Source organism: Monodelphis domestica, chromosome 4 (assembly GCF_027887165.1).
Source record: "Monodelphis domestica isolate mMonDom1 chromosome 4, mMonDom1.pri, whole genome shotgun sequence".
Classification (NCBI taxonomy): Eukaryota; Metazoa; Chordata; class Mammalia; order Didelphimorphia; family Didelphidae; genus Monodelphis; species Monodelphis domestica.
Window position 1 is genome coordinate 20,433,010 of NC_077230.1, and position 16,913 is coordinate 20,449,922.

Here is a 16,913-nt window from a genome sequence, read left to right on the forward strand (position 1 = left end):
AAGGAATTACATTCAGTCCATGCAACTACAATGAAAGACAGAATATGAGGAATGCATGAAAGAGGTTCTAATCTACTTTTTTGAGGGTTCCAATAGAAATTCCAACAGAAATCAGGAACAACTTGATGCAGGTGACATTTTAGATGAGCTTTGAAATAGAGGTAGAATGAGGCAGTTAGGTGACACAGTGAATAGGGGTCTGGAGTCAGGAGGACCTGGATTCATATCTGACCTCAGACACTTCCTCGTTGTGTGACTCTGGACAAACAATTTACTCCCATTGGTTTAGCCCTTACTCTTCTACTTTGGAAATGATAATTACTATCAGTTGTAGGACAGAAGGTAAGGGTTTAAAAAAAAAAAGAAATACAGGCTATCTATAGGTAAAGATGGTGAAGAGAGGAAGGAAATTTCTGATACAAAGAGCAATATCGACAAAGAGCCAGAGGAAGAAACCCATCTAAAATTTAGTTGTCTACCTGGGTGAGAGCATAAGGTATATAGAAAGAAAGGCAAAAAAAGGCTGAAAAAGTAAGAGACAAATTTGGAAGGGTCTTGACACCAGGCCAAGTAGTTTGGATATGATTGAGGAAACAATGGGGAGCATATGAAGACTGATGAGGAGGAGCATGATTAGAAAGAACTATGCTTTTGCTAAAGTTAATTTCTTTAGAAAATGGTGATAATCCACTAGAAGTTTTTTAAGCATACAGCAGGCTATGTAAAAGATGTTTTTTAATCAAAAGGGCATTTGAGCATCCCTCAAATTATGCCACATAAAGACTGCCTACTCAACCAATGGGATATTCCTGCTTCCACCATATTATAGTTAATGCTAAGCATGTCCCAGTGGAAGGTACAAATGAGAACAATTTGTTCTGACGGTCATGAAAGCAGCAGAAGCAAGTCCTATGGAGTGCTTAGAGTTTGGTTAGAAATCAAGGATGCCACAGCCATCCACTGCATCCTGTGTCATCATCCATTGTCTTGATTTTTGTCTTGCCACTGACTTCAATGACTAGAGGAGAGAGTGAGGCCAACAGCTTTGTAACATAAATCCACTTTATGCACAAGTCGAAAATGCATCAACATCAGCTGTTATTTTGGTCCTCTTCAAGTACAAAGGATAACAACCAACCAAAAAAGCAGCATGGTTCAAAAGAAAGGATATCAGTTGGAAATCAAAGGATCTGAGTTTGAATCTCAGCTTTGCCATTTACTGCCTGTGTGAATGTGGACAAATCAGAGGACAATAGATTTAAATCTGGAAGAGACCTCCTAGGTCATCTGGTCTATCTCTATTGTTTTAGAGTTGATGAAATTGAGACTCAGGTAGGTCAAGAGATTGTTCAAGCTCATATGACTAACTGGGTTATTTTTTTACTTTCTTGACTCTAGTCCAACTATTGTATGCTATGCTACCTGCTTAACTGATGATCCTAAACTTATCTAGCCTTAAGAACTAAAGAAGAACTCGGATCTATGCATAGAAATACTTCATTTATCCAAACGTAATTATCAGGGAATGAAATATTTCAGATGCATTTTCCAAATAAATGAAGTTCCCCTAATCCCTTTTAAGTGCCTAAATCTTTGCAAAACATGAAATGTTTCAGCTCTCAAGTGGGAATAATGTAATAGAGAATTATTTGATCAATTGGGTTACAGCTGTGTTTCTCTCATAGGCATAACTTCTGCTGATTCCACAGAATGTTTAACTAAGTGGAAGGGGCTGCTTGATGGAAACCGCGGGGTGGGAAATAGACAAAAAAAGTGTATACACTGGACATATTCGGTTTGGCAAGCCAGTTTAGCTTGAGAACCACAGAATCTCAGAACTGAAACAGATCTAGGAGGTCATCTGAATGTAGCCTCTGATTTAATAGTCTGTTAGCATTTCGAGGGAAACTCTGTAAATCTAGAAGTATCTATGGTAACTGAGCAGACTTTTATGCAGACTTCACAGGACTTCTGATGTTTGAATTTGGGGACACTGACATAAAGGATATCTTAGAATCTGTCTTGGCCAAGCCTGTGGAGTCAGAGTGATGTGAGTGGTTCTCCCAGATGCTGTGTCCCAACCCCACCAGCATCCTCAGAATGCTGCACAGATTGCCCTTATAGACAATAGACAGTAACACTTAAGGGATACCACAAAGGATGCCAGAAGCTCATGGACAAACTGATTGAGATAGAATTCCTGGAGCAAGTGTACTCTTTGTTTTTTCTCCCTACCCTATCAAGGGGACAGCTAGGTGGCTAAGTGGATTAAGAGTCAGACTTAGGGACAAGAGGTCCCGGGTTCAAATTGGGATTCAGATACTTCCTAGCAGTGTGACCCTGAGCAAGTCACTTAATCCCCATTGCCTTGCCCTTACCACTCTTCTCCCTTGAAACCAACATACAGTATTGATTCTAAGATGGAAGATAAGGGTTTAGGGGGGGGGAAAACCACAGCTCTATCAAAAATCAGACAAACTATGAGAATATTACTTCCTGTTTCCTTTCTGCCCAATGAGGGTAGAAAAGAGAGAGAGAGTGCTTTGTCCTACTAAGGCGGACAGCAGCTGGCATCTCCTCCTCTTTTTCTCGAACCCCTTTGTATTCTTAGATCTTTTTATCTGACATAAAAAATGATGACCACCAAAATCCACATGAGGTTAATGTGTTTGATTTTCTCATTCATGGAAGCATGAGGGAAAAAAAAGTAATTTTGCTGAGAGGGGAAGGAACAAGGAAAGGGACAGACAGGGCCAGGGAGGGCCAGGGAGATAGAGAAATAGAAAAAGACAGCCAGACAGACAGACAGAGGTATATTATCAACATCCCCCCGGCTCATTCAAAAGAGTTGTAAAGGAAATGGGAACCAAGGAAATAAAAGCCCAAGCCAGATAGGGGCTGGGGAATTTGGGTTCCAAACCAGGAGGGCTCTGCTGTTTTAGCTTGAAGCACTGGGGCTACAGCTGTTGATTGAACATCTAGATTACTTGGCTAAGGCATTGCCATGCAATTTTTAGCTTTGCCTTTGGCACAAAAAGGATTCCTAGCACCAAATCTAGTTCCCTATCAGACCTGAAAACTGAGTGTGAGTGTGTGTGTGTGTCTACATACAAATACTTATGTTTACATGTGCACATATATACATGTACAGTGTGATTAATGCATTGCTATTATTAGTCCAAGGACAATCATTCTCATACATGAGCCCCATTACAAATGGCAGCTTTATTTAAATTAATAAGAATTCCCTCTAATAGTTGGTGTACCAAGTGGTCCTACAGCTTCTCGTTACAGTGTAATGGCGACAGCACTGGACCTGCAGTCAGGAAAATCTGGGTTCAGTTGCTTCAGGCAATTACTGTGGTCAGTTGCCTTTTGGAATGTCAGTTTCTTCAGCTGTAAAAAAACAAAACAAAATAAAATAAAATATATTATTCTGGGTAGATTTTGGTAGCCACCATTTTTTATGTTAGTAAGGCAGATTGTAATGCCTCTTCTTTAGTGTTATTTCTATTCATCAAATCATATCCATTTCTAATACTGAGCCCATTGATGGCACCAAGGACTTTGACATGGAGAACTTTCCTTCCTGCAACTTCCACTTCCTGGAGCCATGCCGAACAATTGAATTTTTCTTCTATATGATAGCCTTTCAGACCCTTAAAGATAGCTGTCACATCATCTCATCTAAGCTTCCTTTTTGCTAGGCTAAACATAGCCCCCTGCGTAGACTCTCTTGAATAATATTCATAACCATCCAAAAGGGTTTGGCTTAACTATCTACACAGAAAAAACCAAACAGATAAAGAATGTTCTATTCTCCAAATCATGATCTAGATTCATTATAACACACGAAGCAAAGTGCCTGGCACATAGTAAGTGCTGTATCAATGTGAGCCATTATTTTTGTTATTTATTATTATTATAGGCAGTTACAGTTCATCTAACAATATATGTATATCTTGGACAGACACTGCAAATGGACAACACATTGTGCACAGATTTGGGAAAAGAGGGATATAATGGCCTGAGTTGGCTTTGGAAAGTTGTGAAATTATTTTAGCGTGCCCAAATTTCCCCCTGAAAACAAATTTTTAGTACCAATATTCTACTATTGTTATTATAACATAGGACTGTTAGAATATTATAGTTTCTAAAGTGGAAATATAAATACATACATTCCACTGTAAACCTGAAAGCACTATGTGGCCACCAGAAATCATCATCATCATCTATATAGCAAACACCAATATTCTCCCAGTCGAATATAGCTATAATCCATGAAATGCTATAATCTCTGAAGAATTAAAATGAGAATCACTGAAAGGATAATGGAGAGGTGCAGGATGAACATAAGCAGGCCAGACTGAAATATATTGAAAATTAGGAACTACATAAAATTAAAGAATGTCATTAGATACCTGTCTAAGTGTGTGAGAGGGAGAGCAAGCTGTTAAATTTATAAAGAACCAAGAATAACTGATAAGTATCTCTCTTTCAAGTTTCCCTATTACTTCCTAGGACACCACCATCCTTTATCATCATTTGGTTGCCAAATCTTATCATTTATATTTTCATCAAATCATTCATATCTGTCCCCTTCTGGAATAGAGTAAGCAGTTAATTAATGTTAGTTAATTTACTGATCAGAAAGAATATCCAAATCAATAAAACCACAGATCCAGTTGAAGATTTAAGAAATTCACCTACTTGGTTTCAATATCCTCAAAACTGATGGAGAAATTTAGATGAGGAAACTGAGTCCAAGAGATGTTAAATAATTTTTCCAAAGTAACATGAGAAATTAGTATTCAACTTCTAGTTAAAATACAGAGTTCAAACCCAGAACTTGGAATTTATAGAGAAAGAATTCTTCTTATTTTGTTTTTAGAATTGGGGATACCTGAACATGTTTCTAGGCAACTGGGAAGGAGCCAGTGGGAATGAATAAGTAAATACACTCATGAGGAATATATATTAAGGATCAATATAGCTCACAGAGGTAGATTTGGTAGAGATGTTCTTTGGCATTGAAGCCTAAGCAGCAAAACGTGAGGAATGCATTTTGACTTTAGATAATTCTTAACCCCAAACTCTACAAAGCAATTATTTATTTTACATTGAATATTTAAATATTAGAGCTGGAAGAGAAATTAGAGATTATAGAGCCAAGGGGTTCTTAATCTTTTTTAGTGTCATGGATCCCTTTGGCAATTTGTTAAAGCCTATAGATCACAAAATAATTTCTTTAAATGCAAACATGTATATATATACATACATACACACATTCAAAAAAAAAGGAAATCAATTATATGGAAATTCAGTTCTCAAAATATTTTTTTTAATATATATTCACAGACACTAGGTTAAGAATTCCTTTGCAAATACCCTTATTTTAAAGAAGAAAAAACCAAATACCAAAGACAGTAAGTCATTTGTCCAAGTATTTACAAAGCAAGTTGACAGAAGAGCCCATTTGGGAGACTAAGTCATCAGACTTTCAGGCCAGTGACCTTCCCATTGTCCCCAATGCCTACACAGAGTTATTCGTCCTTCATTTGGAAAAGAATCAATATTGTTGGGTGATGTCTTGACTTGTGAATGGATCTAAGTGAGGCAGAGTTGCACAAAGTCATCGGCTTCACTCTTGCATCTAAGTCCAGTGGCAAGACAAAGTCAGGATGATAGGAAGTGGTCTGGGATGCAGTGAATAACCTGGGCATTTCAATGACTGACTAAGGATCCCATAGTACCTGCTTCATCTGTGCTCATGGTCACTGGAAAAAAAAGTTCTCCTTTGTCCATTCCACCAGGGGGAAAGCCTTCCCATGCTTCAGGTAGATGCCCCTCTAATTCTATGAATACAACATTTTGTGGCTTTTTAATGTGAATATTTTTAAACCCACAGAAAAGGAGTTTGCTTTCGATTCTGAATCAAATGGGATATTCATTAAGTGCTTAGCAGAGTGCCCAGCACATAGTAGGTGCTTAATAAATATTTGTTCTCTTCTCTTTTCCTTCCATTAAGAAGGGGATCATTACTGCTCACCTTTCAGCATGTGCCATACCCTCACTCTTGTAGTGCTCTGTCTCTACTGGCATCAGGTGTCCAAAAAAAAAAAAACCCACATGATGGTTCCTGGACCCTATTTAGCCTGACTCTTGGGATGGTTTTACCAGAGTGTGGCTGCTGCGCACATCTCAACTACCTGGAGTCACAGGTGAGAACTGAGTGAGGGATGGACACCAAAGGTAGATGAGCAGCCCTGAAAAGATGCTAGACCTCCCTTTATTCCCCATACACCTCCGCAAGGAGAAGAAACATATAGAAGAAACACGAAATGTTATTGAGAGTTACATTGTATGTATTATTTGAATTGGGCAAAGAAATACATGGTGAGGGGGCAGCTGGATGGCTTAGTGGATGGAGAGCCAGGCCTAGAGATGGGAGGTCCTGGGTTCAAATTTGGCCTCAGATACTTCCCAGCTGTGTGACCCTGGGCAAGTCACTTGACCCCCATTGCCTAATCCTTACCACTCTTCTGCCTTGGAGCCAATACACAGTATTGATTCCAAGACAGAAGGTTTATCAAAAAAAAGAAAGATAGAAAAGAAGTACATGGTGAAAAAAGATGCTTTTTTCTACTAGAAAGAGAGTGAAAAAATATATATGGGGTGAAGTTGTACAGGTTTTATCTACTTACCTGGCTATTCTCTGGGCATGAGATCTTATTATCTAGTTTGATATGACCCCAAAATGATAGAACTGGCAAGTTTCTCATTCCTAGCACAGGTTCAGCCTGTGTTCAGCCTGGGCTGGGAGATATCTGTCATTTGCACTACAATAAAATGAAAAAAGCTCTTTGACATGGAAAGAACTTCAGCCCAGAGTGATATTTAAATGTGAATGCTAAGTTACCAGAGCAAGGAGAACACCTAGCACAGCTTTACAATTCTTTTTCACTAAGATGATGTTCAGCCAAGAGAAGACAATACCTGGTCATTGTTGCATAAAGGAAATCCATGCAGAACCTTCTTCCTTTCCCTTTTCCCTTCACCATAGGGAAGAAGAACTGGAAAACTGCAAAATCACTGCCCATGTGGGGAAAAAAAAAGGGAAATCCATCTGGGTTGAGAAGTGATGAGACCACCTGCCATAGTTTAGTGTGAAAGGCTAGATTTGGAGTCTGAGTCTCTGACTGATTTTTAGTGTGGCCTTGGACAAGTTGTTTAGCCTATCTGGAACTCCATTTCCTCCTCTGGAAACTAAGAGCTCAATTGTGATGCTAAACTAAACAGACATTATTCATGTAAAATAGGTGCACACATAAACACACACACACTTTTTTGTTTGTGTTTTAGGCTATAATCACTTCCCAATATACTCTTCCATACCCTCTACCTCCCAGACCTCCCTCATCACAAAGAAAAACAGTTAGATAAAATCAACCAACACAATAACTAATTTTAATCTCAAAGATTTCTCAATTATATTCAATAATGGATATAATTTTGTATCATTTCTTTTACCCCCATCAAGGATACCTTAGGAAAAATGAAAATTTGTCTTATTTTCAGAGCCGTAATAGGGGACTCCAAGTTCCCTGCAAATATCAACCTTATAATAAGTAATCACTAATTGAACAGGTTAATTTTTTAAAGAATTTGAAAAAAACAGAAAAGGAATTTGCTTCTGGATCGAATGAGATAATATTTGTAAAGTGTTTTTAGCACGATGCCAGGAATGTGGTAGGGGCTTAATAAATACTTGTGCCCTTCCTTTGCCCTTCTGGTTATAAAGGGGATAGTTTCTGCACACCTTTCAGTATGTGCCATAATAATCTCGTCCATGTAGTGGTCTGTGTCTCCTGGCAGCCACCCTAACTTCAAATGGCCAAAAAACATACATTCATTTTTAACATTTTGTGTGTCATTGAACCTTCTGACAGTTTAGGCAAGCCTATTCTCTCCTTCTTAAAATAATGCTTTGTTTTGGTTGGTTTTAGTTATCATTTAAAAAAATTTGTAACATAATATAATGTATAAGATGCAATAAATATATAATAAATTATAATTGATATGTTTATCTGAGAGAAACAAATTCTTGGATTAGCTATGGCCTGAAATCTGACTCATTCCGTTTTTTCCCCTTCCCTCCCTCTCTCACCATCCCTCTTCCCCAAGAAGGCAGGTAATATGATATAGGTAGTACATATATTATCATATAATACATATTGTCCTGTTTGTATTTTTTTATTAATTGAAGTAAGTGTGAAATTTCAATTAGAAGTTAGTGAAGACAAATAATTTTTTTCCCATCTGAATTCACAGGTCTTCTGAAAACTTTCCACAGACCCTTGGGGTGCAGGGGAGTACAGGGAGAGGTCAATCGGTCCAGGTTAAGTACCACTGAGAGAAGTCTTTGACCCAACACAAACAAGGTGAGAGTAGAATCAAGGTGGTGGAATGAAATTTCACAACTGCCTGAACTTCTTTTACAAAACTACCATAAAAAATGTCTAACTAAATTCTAAATGGAAAAGCTAACAAAAAGTCAAAATTAGTGATTTTTTTCTAGCACAAGGCTACTGAGGAAGTTTAGAAGACACTGGGGACTATGAACACTGGAGTAGGGATGGGATGATTGTTAGAAGCCAGTGCAACAGCAGAAGTAGGCAATACTGAGAGCACCCAGTCCAAAGAGAAATTAAAGAGACTAAACCCCAAATCAGAAAAAGACGAAGAAGGCCCATGTGACAGCACTGGGCATAAGACAGGAAGCCATTTTTCAGTTCCTTTACCCATTACCCAGGTCCAGATCATGATTCCAGAATGGAGGGGAACAGTTGCAGCTTCTAGGGAGCAGAGATTAAAAAGGGAAGGATAAATAGAAGAGAATAGGATGGAGAAAGATACAGTTAGCTATAAAAACTGTGAATGCGAGCAGGATGAATTCACCCATAAAATGGAAAAGTATAGCAGAGTGGATTAGAAACCAGAATTCAACAATCTGTTGCTTCCAGAGATTAGAATATGAAATTATATGTGAAACATATAATCATATATAAACATACATAAATATAGATTTGATCAAATGTGAAAGAGAAAGACATAGAGTTACAAATAAAGAGCTGGAGCAGAACCTATCGTTCTTTAGCTGAAATTAAAAAGGCAGAGGTAGCAATAATCAGATCTCAGATAAAGCAAAAGCAAAAATAGACTTAATTAAAAGAGGTAATCAGGGATACCTAACACGAGTAAGAGGGGTAATAAGTTTACTCAGCTTGTACAATTACAGCTGTCAAACACTATATTTCCACAGTGCCAGTTTAGCTCAGATCAGTTGAATTGAGCCCCAAGACCCTTCCTTTTTTTCCCATACGGACAATGCCTATGTAGTGGCAAGTGAGACCAGCACAGAGTAGGTAGAGAATCTGCCAGGTCTATGAGGATGAGAAACTGCCGTATTTGATGCTTTTTATAGAGTCATCGGCATGCTAGTGATCAAGATATCAGTATAGAACCTTTTATTATATCTGAAACAAAGCACCTATACTTAAGATGCCTATGTGACAGGAGCTACCATCCATCAATGCCCCCATTATCCATTAGTATTCCCCAAGTCCTATTTAACTGTAATCTTATATGCTCGACAGTTTAGAGACTTCCCATTAATACTTCTGTTTTCTTCCCAAATTTTACATCTCCTGTAATTTGTATAGACCTGGCTATCACCACTCACAACCATCTACTCCTCTCAAAGGTCTGTCACTCAGTCTCTGAAAAATTCAAGTGACAGCTAGTAGAGTCTCTGCCTCTTACACTTTTATTATGGGTTCTAGAGATTGGGTCAGTATCAAGAGTCCTCCTCTATTTCCCCATGATCTGACCACCTTTGTCATTATACTAGCTCACAGACTCTCCAGTTACCCCTGCCTATCCAATGCCATCTTTCAGCATGGTCATATATCTCCTTGGTCAGCTAGGGAACTGTTTAGTCATCTTTAGCCTATTCTTCTTCTGTCCACTGCTACAGATTCATGGTCCTCATCCCTGCCACACCACAAAGGCTTATCCATATTGTTACTTCTCAGAAATTCATCCTCACAACTTTTACTACATCTTAAAATTCATATGTCCTTTTATGAGGAATAAGTGGTTAAGACTGAAGGGTTTATCATCAGTTTTTTTGCTGAGAGTTAGGGCAAAGGGTAACAGCAGATGTTCTCAGTTTTAGTCATAGGATGATTCTTTTAAAGAAGGAACAGTGACTATAGTGAATTTTCTCAGAAACTAAGTAGCCTCTCTTTAGTTTGACTATTTTCCCCAAAAGAATATAGTCCCCTTTTTTAGTCTGTACTATAAATTCTCTTGTAAACAAGTTAACTGATTATATAGTATATTTTTAAAAATAAAAGCCTCAACTCATGTATTTCAAGTAATATCAATAAAAATTCCTGTACATCCAAGGAATTTGGAAAGTTCCTGAAACTTAATGGTAGAGGATTATACCAATAGTAATATTTTGTTCAGCTAAAAAGTGCCTCTAAGTCATGAATCCTTAAGAGATTTATAGGTCATTAATAATTAAATCCCATGGTAAGTCAACATAATAATATCAAAGTAAGTTGTGCCAAATATAATATGAAAGTATAGAAAAGGGAAGTAATTTGTCTGATTGGGCATCTCTAGATGCTCTACAAATATCCTATATTTATATCCAAACTTGAATGCATTGAATTCTCTTTCTGAAAAAAAAAATCCCCTCTTCACTTCCTTATTACTGTAGAGGGCCTCACCATCCTCACAGGCACCCAGACTCCCAACTTAGGCATCATCCTCAATTTTTCACTCTCTATTACAACTCACCCATATCCAATCACTTGCCAAGTCTCGTCAGTTTTATCTTCATAACATCTCTTCTATATTCCACCTTTTCTTCTCAGGCACTGCCTCCACCTTGCTACAATCTTTCATTACCTTACATCTGGAATATTGTACTAGACTTTTGATTAGTCTCAAAATGTCTCAAATCTCTCCCTACTCCAGCCCATCCTCCATTTAGCTGTCAAATTGGTCTGGCCAAGTCATCCCCCACCTATTTAATAAATTCCAGTGACTACTTTTAACCTCCAGAATTTTATATATATATATATATAATAGATATAAAATCCTCTGTTTGGCATGTTAGGCCCCTTCCTAGCTTTCTAGTTTTCTTATTCCTTATTCCCTTCTTTGTAATTTGCTATCCAATGTCCCTGGCCTTGTTGCTGTTCTTCAACTTGATGCTCCATCACCCAATACTTTACATTTTCACTGGATGTCTCCAATGACTGAAATGTTCTCCATCCTCATCTCCATATCCTGGATTCCCTGGTTTTATTCATGTCCCACCTTCTATAAGAAGCTTTCATAATACATCCCTAGATCTAGAGTTAGGAAGACTGAGTTCCAATCCAGCTTCAGATGTTTCCTAGCTCTGTGACCTTGGGAAAGTCACTTAACTTCTCTCTGCCTCAGTTCCTCTATATGTAAAATTGGAACAATAAGAACACCTACTCCCCAGGGTTGTCAGGAGGACAAAATGTGATTTTTGTGTAGTATTGTATAAGGTTTTAAAATTTTTTTATTGGTTTGTTTATTGGCAGGTATCTCCTGCCAAATTCCCTCTCTCTTCTGCCTACACTAGAAAAGGCATCACTTGTTCAAATAAAAATATACATAAATTGTCTTTCATGTTTCTGTTTATCAGTTCTTTCTCTAAAGCTTCACAAGTTATTCTTCAAATATTAGTTCTGCAGTTGTATATAATGTTCTCTTGGTTCTACTTATTTTACTGTTTATTATTTCATGTAGGTCTTTCCAAGTTTTATTTTGTTTTTCAAATTAAACTGTTCATCATTTTTTAGGGTTCAGTAGTATTCTATCACAATCATATGCCACAACTTACTCAACCGTTCCCCAATTAATGGACATCCTGCAAGTCTTTAAGTGCTCACTTAAATGCTCAATAGCTATTATCAGTGTTTTCCCTCTAAGAGAATTTCCATTTTAACCTGCATGTATCTTGTTTATAACTAGTCATTTACATGTTGTCTCTCCCCCATTAGACTGTGAATTCCTGCAGAACAAGGACTGTTTTGGACCGGCTTTTTTTCCTTTTGTTTCCCCAGTGCTTAGCACAGTGTCTGGCACACAGTAGAAGTTTAATAAACACTTATTCCCTTGTCATACACACCCACATTCAATCGACTAGTGGTTCCTGATCACCCCAAGATCAAATATAAAGTCCTGTATTTCACTCCCTTAAATTGCCTTCCTATCTTTCCAGTCTTCTTATCTTGTACTCCCCAGCCCCTACCACGATGCTTTGCTCAAGTGACACTGGCCTCCTTACTGGTTCTTATATTCCATCTCCCAACTCCTTGAATTTTTACTGGGCTACCTTCTATTCCTGGAACTCTGTCCCTCCTCATTTCTACCTCCTAACTTTCCTTACTTCCTTCATGTCTCAGCTAAAGTATCACTTTTTACGAAAAGCCTTACCCAGCATTCCTTTATCTTAGTGTCCTCCCTGGGAGATTATCTCCAATTTACCAGATATTCAAGGGTGTGCTGAAGCCAGCTTAATCTGGTTTACTAGAGTCAATTGTTAGATTTTTGAGTGTGAGCATTTACACCTCAGAATGCTGCAGATCAGAGTTTGATTTATTGTTTTATTGGTTGTCAAACTTAAGGCAGCAATAGAGAAAATGTTAATAATGAAGATCAAATCTTAAAAAGTATGTTCTGTGTGAAGGACATTTTTTTTTTCAGAGAGCTGGTTGTTAAACATTTACCAGCACATTCCTGCCTATTCATATCCTGCTTGTATGTAGCTGTTAGCCTTTGATCACGAGCTCCTTGAGCTTAGGGATTCTTAATTGCTTCTTGGTATCCCTGGTGCTTAGCACAGAGTCTGGCACATATTAAGTGCTTAATAAATGTTAGTTGACTGACTGACTCTCTTCTATCACTCTCTTCCCATCACTGATGGAAACATAAGATAGCCAAAATAAACTATGAAACTTTTTAAGAACAGATGGAAAATGTATGTCCCTTATTAGAATGTGAGCTCCTTGAGAGTAGGAACTGTTACTTCTCTATTTTTATCTCCATCATTTTACACAATACTTTGTACATAGTAAGTGCTTAATTAATGCATTATTCATTCATTCATTTTTCTATCCCTTAAGTAATGGTTAACAGCAAAACCAGTAACCTAACTACCCTGCTGTTGTCAGTTTCTGATATCTTCACCACTCCACTCTCAATCAATTTTTAAATAGATTTCCTCTCAAAAATATTAAAGATTATCTATAGACCATAACACACACACAAAAGAAAAAAAGTGAATGCAAGCAAAAGATCCAGACCCCAAGAGAGACAATATCATAAATATCTCTGAAAGCATGCATTAACAAGATAGAAAATGAGAGAAATGATATACTATGCAATTTTTAGAAATTAGAAAAATCAACAAAATATAATAAATGTAACAGAGGAAAGCAGATTCATCATCCTAGAAGACCAACTCAAGTGGAGGAAGGGCAGGAAGGAGAGAGAATTCCAGAGAAGGAACAGAGGAACTGAGAAGATCCAAACAGTTGAACTCACTTCTCTTTGGGAAGCCCACAAGAGAGGTTGATCTGATTGAACCTCTGAGCCTAGAGCATCCTCCTGTGAAGCCAGACCCCAGTATCCAGTGGAAGACAAACAAGAATTCCTCTCCATCCCTCTAAACAGTCCTTGAATTTAATATCATAGTTAGGACAGCTAGGAGTCAGGATAGCTCTCACAATTGACCCCAGAGGGTCAGGCAGGCAAAGCCTGACCCTGCAAGACTTGGGGAGAAGGGGTTCAATTGTTATCTTTAGGGGCTTCCTATTTTCGCACCTTCCCATTACCTTGTCCCACAAACTCACTTACCCTACCTTTCATGTGCTTCTTTAGAATCAAAGTTTACCAGATCAAGTACCTGCTTCATGGTATCCAAGAAGGGAGACTTGGAGTTTGGGGGGAGGAAAGTTATACTTCTCTCCTCAGAGAGGGAGAAGCTGTTGTCTTGTACTTTATTTCAACCAAGTCTCTGAGGGAACAGTAACCTGGGATTCTGAAGGCAACCCGAGTGGGGTTTACCAGGGAAAGAGAGGGAAACCAATCCATCCCCTCTTCTCTCACTCCATCTCTACCACACTTTGGTCCTGAATTCAGTGGTGGGGACTCCATTTCTCTCCCTCCATTACATAAAGAAAACCAAAACAAGAAAAAAGAGGAAAACTTGGAAATCAGAGCAGTAATAGATAAAATTGAAAACAAAAAGACTATATATAAGCAAAACTAAAGATTGGTTCTTCCAAATACCATGCCAGGCTTTGGCTATCTATAATTGTCTGGTTTTTACTATAATGATATTTTGTTATAATGTAATTACCTTGATTAATTACACTGATGAAAATGTATTTCTAGGAACCCCTTCAAGTGGACATCCTTATTAATCATGTCCATTTAAATGATGCATGACAATATGTTGGCGATCAAGGGAATATTGTAAAACCACTGTTAGTGCAAACTAGATATGAGCCTAAAAATTTGTCTAGACTCTATTTGAATCAGTCAAAATTCTGTTTTAGAAACAATTTCTATTTGAAAAAAAAATTTGCTTAAGAGGACTTGAAATTAGGTGTACTTATGGCCCAGTTATATTAGTTGTCTTCTATATGGTCTTTCTTGCCACTAAAAATAGGGACAACTTAACTTCCTTCCCTATTAATGGTATCCTGTTTTGATAACCTGAGGGTTTGGGGTCTTCTTGATAACTAAAAAAACATTGGGACCACATTCATCTTCACTTTATAAATCTTAAAGGAATAAAACCAGGAAGAACCCCCAAAGGATTCCCCAATTCATCCTCCTGCTGTAAGTCAAGAGAATAATTAAACCATTCCAAATTGCTGTTCTTAAAGCTCTCACAGGATGACTATGGTAGGTACCTTTTAATAATTTATCATCAAAACATTCTTCCTTATGTTGAGCCAAATCGTCTCCTGTTTTTTATATAAATTGTCCTTCAGAAATATCCAAATAAGTCCTTAGACAGTAATCGTCACTCTTAGCCTTCTCTTCTCTAGAACAATTAATCCTCATTCTGACTTTTGCGTAACCCTGGGCACATCACTCAACCTCTGCTTGCCTCAGTTTCCTCAGCTATTAAATGGGATATGAAAAGCACCTATCTTACAGGGTTTCTGTAAAGATCAAATGAGATATTTTTAAAGAGCATAACACAGTGCTGGGCACTATTGGTGATGTATGGCTGGATAGATAGATGGATGGATGGATGGATAGACAGACAGATGGCCAGGCAGACAGATAGTAGGCACTACAGAAAATGCTCAGTCTCTATTCCTTTTCTTTCCTTCCTTTAAACCTGTTGTATGTTTTCTAGCTATTTAATCAATATTGTCCCTCTTTTCTGTTGTTTATGACCATGAGCCTTCTTTTGTGTTATTAGTCACATAAATGAGAATATGTTTTCCCTCCACTCACGGTCCTCATTTGTGATTCTTGCTTTTTAGTAAACCGTACCGGTGAAACACAACCTCCGGAAGGTCCTACCAAGGTGTAAATACTTTGAATATGGGCCCCATGAAAGACTGTTTTCTGAAAAGCAGGATGGCTAATTTCAGAGAAGCTCATCAGCAGAAAGCTGACTTACTGACTTGTTTTCTCCCAGTTTTAGGGATCCAAGCACCCCAGTTATGTTTAACCACTTAAGATTGGGCTTCATTTTACAGACGAATATTTCCTTCAAAGATAGAGCAAAAACAAACATACAATTATTTTTCTCCAACCCTGGGGTGCATAATCCCCTTTAAACCAAACCAGCTCAGTCTCTGGGGAGGGGAAGGGAATTAGGTTCACAGTTCAGATTAGTGCCTACATAGCATCAAGACCACCATGTCCCAAGCACAAAGCTTCCCTGTTTTTATGTCCTGGCACCTTAACTTCTCAGAGCTTCCCTGTTGAATGGTCCCAACATTTGATCTGGATTCTTGGACCCCCAAATCTCCACACCTCAAATTTCCAGGTCCAGAACTCTGCTCCCTGAAGCTAGAACTTAAAAAGACAAATAAAATCAAAACAAAATCCCAAGCCCATTTCTCTTGGCCCTGAGTCAAAAGGGAAGAAAAGATGGCCTTCCCCACCCACCTTACTGCATGGCACCCCTGTAGTCTGTGAGCAAGACCTTCTTCACCTCTGTAGAACATTGAAAAGAGAGAAAGTGATTGGGCCTCAGATGGGTCAAATGAAAGAAGTAGGTATTTCTTGATGGGCTGCCAATGGAAATAAGCTGACCCCAGCCCCAACCTCCACTCTTCTCCCCAACATGGTAGGTTAATGTAGAACATTCACAAATCCACCATTTCTCCAATGGTATGCCAGTGTGGGCTCACACTATGTCACAAGAATTGATTGTTAGGTTTTAAGTAGGAACATTTATACCTTGGAAACTGGCAAATGATCAAAATCGTGACCTGATTTATTGTCCTGTTGATTGTCTAGGCTTAAGAAAAGTGATAGGAAAATGTTCATAATTCAGGTTAAACTTAAAAATGTGTCATATGCACTTTCCCCCCAAAGAGCCAATTGTTAAACATTTACCAGTTCACATTAGCACGCCTCCCAGAAATAGGTTCCCATCTCCATTTTAGGTGATCTGGACATGTGCCAAAGATCCATTACAGTAATAAGCACCATGACTCATTGAAAGTCTCTCTCATTCACCTTTCTTTCTCTTAACTGACCTCATTGAGCCTTTTCTAAACCGTGTGGGAAAGTGACTCTTTTTCTATCAGCACAATATTCCTCCT

General features: G+C 38.1%; 1 long non-coding RNA gene across 1 annotated transcript; it reads right to left on the reverse strand.

Moving 5' to 3' along the window:
• Window positions 1–2,995: 2,995 nt before the first annotated feature.
• On the reverse strand, window positions 2,996–16,423 carry LOC103105163 (uncharacterized). The gene is made up of 3 exons (XR_008918237.1): window positions 16,252–16,423; window positions 6,997–7,092; window positions 2,996–3,396 (listed from the first exon to the last, which is right to left on the reverse strand). It is a non-coding gene; the product is annotated as an uncharacterized LOC103105163 (long non-coding RNA).
• Window positions 16,424–16,913: the final 490 nt, after the last annotated feature.